Consider the following 7913-nt stretch of genomic DNA (forward strand, 5'->3'; position numbering starts at 1 on the left):
TTTTCTATTGCGCCATTTCAAATTCAAGGTCATTTGACTACACATTCCCAACCATATTTTTAGTATTTATGGTAATTTATGAGAACGCGTGGTTTAATGGATAAGGCGTCGGACTTCGGATCCGAAGATTGCAGGTTCGAGTCCTGTCGCGGTCCGCTTAACAAAGAGAGTCGCTATGACGGTATTTTTTTCTGTTGCGCCGTTTGAAATTTGAGGTCGATAGACTACACTTTTTAAATTATATTTTAATAACTTTGTTAAAATTGTAAGACCCTGCGTGGCCTAATTGGATAAAGCGTCGGACTTCGGATCCGAGGATTGCAGGTTCGAGTCCTGTCGCGGTCGCTTAACCAAATAAGTCCCTACGTCCATATTTTTTCTATTGCGCCATTTGAAATTCAAGGTCATTTGACTAAACTTTCCAAATCATATTTTCAGTATTATGAAACATTTTACGACCGCTTGGACTTTTCTTTTATTGCCCTATTTTCAAATTCAAGGTCATTGGACTACACTTTCCAAATCATATTTCAGTATTTATGGTAATGTTATAGAACGCGTGGTTTAATGGGTAAGGCTTCGGATTTCGGATCCGAAGATTACAGGTTCGATTCCTGTCGCGGTCGCTTAACAATAACGATTTAAGGTCGACACTTTTTAAATTATATTTTAAGAACTTTGTTAAAATTGTAAGACCGCGTGGCCTAATGGATAAGGCGTCGGACTTCGGATCCGAAGATTGCAGGTTCGAGTCCTTTCGCGGTCGCTTAACAAAGAGAGTCGCTATGACGGTATTTTTTCTGTTGCGCCGTTTGAAATTTAAGGTCAATAGACTACACTTTTTAAATTATATTTTAAGAACTTTGTTAAAATTGTAAGACCGCGTGGCCTAATGGATAAGGCGTCGGACTTCGGATCCGAAGATTGCAGGTTCGAGTCCTGTCGTGGTCGCTTAACAAATAAAGTCCCTACGTCAATATTTTTTCTATTGCGCCATTTGAAATTCAAGTCATTGACTAAACACTTTCCAAATCATATTTTCATGTTTTGGCAACATTTTACGACGCTTGGCCTATTTCTTTATTGCCCTATTTCAAATTCAAGGTCATTTGACTACACTTTCCAAATCATATTTTCAGTACTATGGTAATGTTATAAGACCGCGTGCCCTTCGGATTAAGGCGTCGGACTTCGGATCCGAAGATTGCAGGTTCGAGTCCTGTCGCGGTCGCTTAACAAAGAGAGTTGCTATCACGGTATTTTTTCTGTTGCGCCGTTTGAAATTTAAGGTCATTTGACTAAATTTTCCAAATCATATTTTCAGTATTATGGCAACATTTTACGACCGCTTGGCCTATTTCTTCTATGACCCTATTTGACTACACTTTCCAAATCATATTTTCAGTACTGTGGTAATGTTATAAGATCGCGTGGCCTAATGGATAAGGCGTCGGACTTCGGATCCGAAGATTGCAGGTTCGAGTCCTGTCGCGGTCGCTTAACAAAGAGAGTCGCTACGTCAAAATTTTTCTATTGCGCCATTTCAAATTCAAGGTCATTTGACTACACATTCCAAATCATATTTTTAGTATTTATGGTAATGTTATGAGAACGCGTGGTTTAATGGATAAGGCGTCGGACTTCGGATCCGAAGATTACAGGTTCGGTACCTGTCACGGTCGCTTAACAAAGAGAGTCGCTACGTCAATATTTTTTCTATTGCGCCTTTTGAAATTCAAGGTCATTTGACTAAACTTTCCAAATCATATTTTCAGTATTATGGTAACATTTTACGACTGCTTGGCCTATTTCTTCTATTGCCCTATTTCAAATTCAAGGTCATTTGACTACACTTTCCAAATCATATTTTTAGTACTATGGTAATGTTATAAGACCGCGTGGCCTAACGGATAAGGCGTCGGACATCGGATCCGAAGATTGCAGGTTCGAGTCCTGTCGCGGTCGCTTAGCAAATAAAGTCCCTACGTCAATATTTTTTCTATTGCGCCATTTGAAATTCAAGGTCATTTGACTAAACTTTCCAAATCATATTTTCAGTATTATGGCAACATTTTACGACCGCTTGGCCTATTTCTTTTATTGCCCTATTTCAAATTCAAGGTCATTTGACTACACTTTCCAAATCATATTTTCAGTACTATGGTAATGTTATACGACCGCGTGGCCTAATGGATAAGGCGTCGGACTTCGGATCCGTTACAAGACCGCGTGGCCTAATGGATAAGGCGTCGGACTTCGGATCCGAAGATTGCAGGTTCGAGTCCTGTCGCGGTCGCTTAACAAAGAGAGTTGCTACGTCAAAATTTTTCTATTGCGCCATTTCAAATTCAAGGTCATTTGACTACACATTCCAAATCATATTTTTAGTATTTATGGTAATGTTACGAGAACGCGTGGTTTAATGGATAAGGCGTCGGACTTGGGATCCGAAGATTACAGGTTCGATACTTGTCGCGGTCGCTTAATAAAGAGAGTCGCTACGTCAATATTTTTTCTGTTGCGCCGTTTGAAATTTAAGGTCATTTGACTAAACTTTCCAAAACATATTTTCAGTATTATGGCAACATTTTACGACCGCTTGGCCTATTTCTTCTATGACCCTATTTCAAATTCAAGGTCATTTGACTACACTTTCCAAATCATATTTTCAGTACTATGGTAATGTTATAAGACCGCGTGGCCTAATGGATAAGGCGTCGGACTTCGGATCCGAAGATTGCAGGTTCGAGTCCTGTCGCGGTCGCTTAACAAAGAGAGTCGCTACGTCAAAATTTTTCTATTGCGCCATTTGAAATTCAAGGTCATTTGACTAAACTTTCCAAATCATATTTTCAGTATTATGGCAACATTTCACGACCGCGTGGCCTATTTCTTCTATTGCCCCATTTCAAATTCAAGGTCATTTGACTACATTTTCCAAATCATATTTTCAGTACTATGGTAATAATATAAGACCGCGTGGCCTAATGGATAAGTCGTCGGACTTCGGATCCGAAGATTGCAGGTTCGATTCCTGTCGCGCTCGCTTAACAAAGAGAGTCGCTACGTCAATATTGTTTCTATTGTGCCATTTGAAATTCAAGGTCATTTGACTACACTTTCCAAATCATATTTTCAGTATTATGACAACATTTTACGACCGCTTGGCCTATTTCTTCTATGACCCTATTTCAAATTCAATTTGACTACACTTTCCAAATCATATTTTCAGTACTATGGTAATGTTGTAAGACCGCGTGGCCTAATGGATAAGGCGTCGGACTTCGGATCCGAAGATTGCAGGTTCGAGTCCTGTCGCGGTCGCTTAACAAATAGAGTCTCTACGTCAAAATTTTTCTATTGCGCCATTTCAAATTCAAGGTCATTTGACTACACATTCCAAATCATATTTTTAGTATTTATGGTAATGTTATGAGAACGCGTGGTTTAATGGATAAGGCGTCGGACTTCGGATCCGAAGATTACAGGTTCGATACCGGTCACGGTCGCTTAACAAAGAGAGTCGCTACGTCAATATTTTTTCTATTGCGCCATTTGAAACTCAAGGTCATTTGACTAAACTTTCCAAATCATATTTTCAGTATTATGGCAACATTTTACGACTGCTTGGCCTATTTCTTCTATTGCCCTATTTCAAATTCAAGGTCATTTGACTACACTTTCCAAATCATATTTTTAGTACTATGGTAATGTTATAAGACCGCGTGGCCTAACGGATAAGGCGTCGGACTTTGGATCCGAAGATTGCAGGTTCGAGTCCTGTCGCGGTCGCTTAGCAAATAAAGTCCCTACGTCAATATTTTTTCTATTGCGCCATTTGAAATTCAAGGTCATTTGACTAAACTTTCCAAAACATATTTTCAGTATTATGGCAACATTTTACGACCGCTTGGCCTATTTCTTCTATGGCCCTATTTCAAATTCAAGGTCATTTGACTAAACTTTCCAAATCATATTTTCAGTACTATGGTAGTATTATAAGACCGCGTGGCCTAATGGATAAGGCATCGGACTACGGATCCGAAGATTGCATGTTCGAGTCCTGTCGCGGTCGCTTAACAAAGAGAGTCGCTACGTCAAAATTTTTCTATTGCGCCATTTCAAATTCAAGGTCATTTGACTACACATTCCCAACCATATTTTTAGTATTTATGGTAATGTTATGAGAACGCGTGGTTTAATGGATAAGGCGTCGGACTTCGGATCCGAAGATTGCAGGTTCGAGTCCTGTCGCGGTCGCTTAACAAAGAGAGTCGCTATGACGGTATTTTTTCTGTTGCGCCGTTTGAAATTTGAGGTCGATAGACTACACTTTTTAAATTATATTTTAAGAACTTTGTTAAAATTGTAAGACCGCGTGGCCTAATGGATAAGGCGTCGGACTTCGGATCCGAAGATTGCAGGTTCGAGTCCTGTCGCGGTCGCTTAACAAATGAAGTCCCTACGTCCATATTTTTTCTATTGCGCCATTTGAAATTCAAGGTCATTTGACTAAACTTTCCAAATCATATTTTCAGTATTATGACAACATTTTACGACCGCTTGGACTATTTCTTTTATTGCCCTATTTCAAATTCAAGGTCATTGGACTACACTTTCCAAATCATATTTTTAGTATTTATGGTAATGTTATGAGAACGCGTGGTTTAATGGGTAAGGCTTCGGATTTCGGATCCGAAGATTACAGGTTCGATTCCTGTCGCGGTCGCTTAACAATAAACGATTTAAGGTCGACACTTTTTAAATTATATTTTAAGAACTTTGTTAAAATTGTAAGACCGCGTGGCCTAATGGATGAGGCGTCGGACTTCGGATCCGAAGATTGCAGGTTCGAGTCCTGTCGCGGTCGTTCAACAAAGAGAGTCGCCATGACGGTAATTTTTCTGTTGGGCCTATTTCTTCTATGGCCCTATTTCAAATTCAAGGTCATTTGACTACACTTTCCAAATCATATTTTCAGTACTATGGTAATGTTATACGACCGCGTGGCCTAATGGGTAAGTCGTCGGACTTCGGATCCGAAGATTGCAGGTTCGAGTCCTGTCGCGGTCGTTTAACAAAGAGAGTCGCTATGACGGTATTTTTTCTGTTGCGCCGTTTGAAATTTAAGGTCATTTGACTAAACTTTCCAAATCATATTTTCAGTATTATGGCAACATTTTACGACCGCTTGGCCTATTTCTTTTTTTGCCCTATTTCAAATTCAAGGTCATTTGAAGAGAGTCGCTATCACGGTATTTTTTCTGTTGCGCCGTTTGAAATTTAAGGTCATTTGACTAAACTTTCCAAAACATATTTTCATTATTATGGCAACATTTTACGACCGCTTGGCCTATTTCTTCTATGACCCTATTTCAAATTCAAGGTCATTTGACTACACTTTCCAAATCATATTTTCAGTACTATGGTTATGTTATAAGACCGCGTGGCCTAATGGATAAGGCGTCGGACTTCGGATCCGAAGATTGCAGGTTCGAGTCCTGTCGCGGTCGCTTAACAAAGAGAGTCGCTACGTCAAAATTTTTCTATTGCGCCATTTCAAATTCAAGGTCATTTGACTACACTTTCCAAATCATATTTTCAGTACTGTGGACACAGTGCTGTCCTGTCGCATTAGCTTAACAAAGAGAGTCGTTACGTCGGTATTTTTTCTGTTGTGCCGTTTGAAATTTAAGGTCATTAGACTACTTTTTAAAATATATTTCAGGAACTTCATTGAAGTTGTAAGACCGCGTGGCCTAATGGATAAAGCGTCGGACTTCGGATCCGAAGATTGCAGGTTCGAGTCCTGTCGCGGTCGCTTAACAAAGAGAGTCGCTACGTCAAAATTTTTCTATTGCGGCATTTCAAATTCAAGGTCATTTGACTACACATTCCAAATCATATTTTTAGTAATTATGGTAATGTTATGAGAACGCGTGGTTTAATGGATAAGGCGTCGGACTTCGGATCCGAAGATTACAGGTTCGATACCTGTCACGGTCGCTTAACAAAGAGAGTCGCTACGTCAATATTGTTTCTATTGTGCCATTTGATATTCAAGGTCATTTGACTACACTTTCCAAATCATGTTTTCAGTACTGTGGACACAGTGCTGTCCTGTCGCATTAGCTTAACAAAGAGAGTCGTTACGTCGGTATTTTTTCTGTTGTGCCGTTTGAAATTTAAGGTCATTAGACTACTTTTTAAAATATATTTCAGGAACTTCATTGAAGTTGTAAGACCGCGTGGCCTAATGGATAAGGCGTCGGACTTCGGATCCGAAGATTGCAGGTTCGAGTCTTGTCGAGGTCGCTTAACAAAGAGAGTCGCTATGACGGTATTTTTTCTGTTGCGCCGTTTGAAATTTAAGGTCGATAGACTACACTTTTTAAATTATATTTTAAGAACTTTGTTAAAATTGTAAGACCGCGTGCCCTAATGTATAAGGCGTCGGACTTCGAATCCGAAGATTGCAGGTTCGAGTCCTGTCGCGGTCGCTTAACAAATAAAGTCCCTACGTCCATATTTTTTCTATTGCGCCATTTGAAATTCAAGGTCATTTGACTAAATTTTCCAAATCATATTTTCAGTATTATGACAACATTTTACGACCGCTTGGCCTATTACTTCTATTGCCCTATTTAAAATTCAAGGTCATTTGACTACACTTTCCAAATCATATTTTCAGTACTATGGTAATGTTATAAGACCGCGTGGCCTAATGGATAAGGCGTCGGACTTCGGATCCGAAAATTGCAGGCTCGAGTCCTGTCGCGGTCGCTTAACAAAGAGAGTCGCTACGTCAAAATTTTTCTATTGCGCCATTTCAAATTCAAGGTCATTTGACTACACATTCCAAATCATATTTTTAGTATTCATGGTAATGTTACGAGAACGCGTGGTTTAATGGATAAGGCGTCGGACTTCGGATCCGAAGATTACGGGTTCGATACTTGTCGCGGTCGCTTAACAAAGAGAGTCGCTACGTCAATATTTTTTCTATTGCGCCATTTGAAATTCAAGGTCATTTGACTACACATTCCAAATCATATTTTCAGTACAATGGTAATGTTATAAGACCGCGTGGCCTAACGGATAAGGCGTCGGACTTTGGATCCGAAGATTGCAGATTCGAGTCCTGTCGCCGTCGCTTAACAAAGAGAGTCGCTATGACGGTATTTTTTCTGTTGCGCCGTTTGAAATTTAAGGTCATTTGACTAAACTTTCCAAATCATATTTTCAGTATTATGGCAACATTTTACGACCGCTTGGCCTATTTCTTCTATGGCCCTATTTCAAATTCAAGGTCATTTGACTACACTTTCCAAATCATAGTTTCAGTACTATGGTAATGTTATAAAACCGCGTGTCCTAATGGATAAGGCGTCGGACTTCGGATCCGAAGATTACAGGTTCGGGTCCTGTCGCGGTCCGAAGATTGCAGGTTCGAGTCCTGTCGCGGTCGCTTAACAAAGAGAGTCGCTACGTCAATAATTTTTCTATTGTGCCATTTGAAATTCAAGGTCATTTGACTACACTTTCCAAATCATATTTTTCAGTACTGTGGACACAGTGCTGTCCTGTCGCATTAGCTTAACAAAAGAGTCGTTACGTCGGTATTTTTCTGTTGTGCCGTTTGAAATTTTAAGGTCATTAGACTACTTTTTAAAAATATATTTCAGGACTTCATTGTAAGTGTAAGACCGCGTGGCCTAATGGATAAGGCGTCGGACTTCGGATCCGAAGATTGCAGGTTCGAGTCCTGTCGCGGTCGCTTAACAAAGAGAGTCGCTACGTCAAAATTTTTCTATTGCGCCATTTCAAATTCAAGGTCATTTGACTACACATTCCAAATCATATTTTTAGTAATTATGGTAATGTTATGAAACGCGTGGTTTAATGGATAAGGC

The 7913-nt window shown here is 39.7% G+C and overlaps 23 non-coding genes across 23 annotated transcripts; all 23 read left to right on the forward strand.

The window, feature by feature from the left end:
- The first annotated feature begins 82 nt into the window (after nucleotides 1-82).
- Nucleotides 83-155, forward strand: Trnar-ucg. Its single transcript has one exon. It is a non-coding gene; the product is annotated as a tRNA-Arg (tRNA).
- Nucleotides 156-271: 116 nt separating this feature from the next.
- Nucleotides 272-345, forward strand: Trnar-ucg. Its single transcript has one exon. It is a non-coding gene; the product is annotated as a tRNA-Arg (tRNA).
- A 348-nt stretch (nucleotides 346-693) lies between these two features.
- Trnar-ucg lies at nucleotides 694-766 on the forward strand. The gene has a single exon. It is a non-coding gene; the product is annotated as a tRNA-Arg (tRNA).
- A 112-nt stretch (nucleotides 767-878) lies between these two features.
- Trnar-ucg lies at nucleotides 879-951 on the forward strand. The gene has a single exon. It is a non-coding gene; the product is annotated as a tRNA-Arg (tRNA).
- A 473-nt stretch (nucleotides 952-1424) lies between these two features.
- Trnar-ucg lies at nucleotides 1425-1497 on the forward strand. Its single transcript has one exon. It is a non-coding gene; the product is annotated as a tRNA-Arg (tRNA).
- Nucleotides 1498-1892: 395 nt separating this feature from the next.
- Nucleotides 1893-1965, forward strand: Trnar-ucg. Its single transcript has one exon. It is a non-coding gene; the product is annotated as a tRNA-Arg (tRNA).
- A 258-nt stretch (nucleotides 1966-2223) lies between these two features.
- On the forward strand, nucleotides 2224-2296 carry Trnar-ucg. Its single transcript has one exon. It is a non-coding gene; the product is annotated as a tRNA-Arg (tRNA).
- Nucleotides 2297-2691: 395 nt separating this feature from the next.
- Trnar-ucg lies at nucleotides 2692-2764 on the forward strand. The gene has a single exon. It is a non-coding gene; the product is annotated as a tRNA-Arg (tRNA).
- A 209-nt stretch (nucleotides 2765-2973) lies between these two features.
- Trnar-ucg lies at nucleotides 2974-3046 on the forward strand. The gene has a single exon. It is a non-coding gene; the product is annotated as a tRNA-Arg (tRNA).
- A 205-nt stretch (nucleotides 3047-3251) lies between these two features.
- Nucleotides 3252-3324, forward strand: Trnar-ucg. Its single transcript has one exon. It is a non-coding gene; the product is annotated as a tRNA-Arg (tRNA).
- Nucleotides 3325-3719: 395 nt separating this feature from the next.
- On the forward strand, nucleotides 3720-3792 carry Trnaq-uug. Its single transcript has one exon. It is a non-coding gene; the product is annotated as a tRNA-Gln (tRNA).
- A 210-nt stretch (nucleotides 3793-4002) lies between these two features.
- Nucleotides 4003-4075, forward strand: Trnar-acg. The gene has a single exon. It is a non-coding gene; the product is annotated as a tRNA-Arg (tRNA).
- Nucleotides 4076-4187: 112 nt separating this feature from the next.
- On the forward strand, nucleotides 4188-4260 carry Trnar-ucg. Its single transcript has one exon. It is a non-coding gene; the product is annotated as a tRNA-Arg (tRNA).
- A 112-nt stretch (nucleotides 4261-4372) lies between these two features.
- Nucleotides 4373-4445, forward strand: Trnar-ucg. Its single transcript has one exon. It is a non-coding gene; the product is annotated as a tRNA-Arg (tRNA).
- Nucleotides 4446-4797: 352 nt separating this feature from the next.
- Trnar-ucg lies at nucleotides 4798-4870 on the forward strand. Its single transcript has one exon. It is a non-coding gene; the product is annotated as a tRNA-Arg (tRNA).
- A 130-nt stretch (nucleotides 4871-5000) lies between these two features.
- On the forward strand, nucleotides 5001-5073 carry Trnar-ucg. Its single transcript has one exon. It is a non-coding gene; the product is annotated as a tRNA-Arg (tRNA).
- A 367-nt stretch (nucleotides 5074-5440) lies between these two features.
- On the forward strand, nucleotides 5441-5513 carry Trnar-ucg. Its single transcript has one exon. It is a non-coding gene; the product is annotated as a tRNA-Arg (tRNA).
- A 235-nt stretch (nucleotides 5514-5748) lies between these two features.
- Trnar-ucg lies at nucleotides 5749-5821 on the forward strand. The gene has a single exon. It is a non-coding gene; the product is annotated as a tRNA-Arg (tRNA).
- Nucleotides 5822-6242: 421 nt separating this feature from the next.
- Trnar-ucg lies at nucleotides 6243-6315 on the forward strand. Its single transcript has one exon. It is a non-coding gene; the product is annotated as a tRNA-Arg (tRNA).
- A 112-nt stretch (nucleotides 6316-6427) lies between these two features.
- On the forward strand, nucleotides 6428-6500 carry Trnar-ucg. Its single transcript has one exon. It is a non-coding gene; the product is annotated as a tRNA-Arg (tRNA).
- Nucleotides 6501-6710: 210 nt separating this feature from the next.
- Nucleotides 6711-6783, forward strand: Trnar-ucg. The gene has a single exon. It is a non-coding gene; the product is annotated as a tRNA-Arg (tRNA).
- Nucleotides 6784-7080: 297 nt separating this feature from the next.
- Trnaq-uug lies at nucleotides 7081-7153 on the forward strand. The gene has a single exon. It is a non-coding gene; the product is annotated as a tRNA-Gln (tRNA).
- A 551-nt stretch (nucleotides 7154-7704) lies between these two features.
- Nucleotides 7705-7777, forward strand: Trnar-ucg. Its single transcript has one exon. It is a non-coding gene; the product is annotated as a tRNA-Arg (tRNA).
- The last annotated feature ends 136 nt before the right edge of the window (nucleotides 7778-7913 follow it).

This window comes from Ctenocephalides felis, unplaced genomic scaffold (genome assembly GCF_003426905.1).
Source record: "Ctenocephalides felis isolate EL2017-DRISC unplaced genomic scaffold, ASM342690v1 CF-g0.4_SCAFFOLD_03572, whole genome shotgun sequence".
Classification (NCBI taxonomy): Eukaryota; Metazoa; Arthropoda; class Insecta; order Siphonaptera; family Pulicidae; genus Ctenocephalides; species Ctenocephalides felis.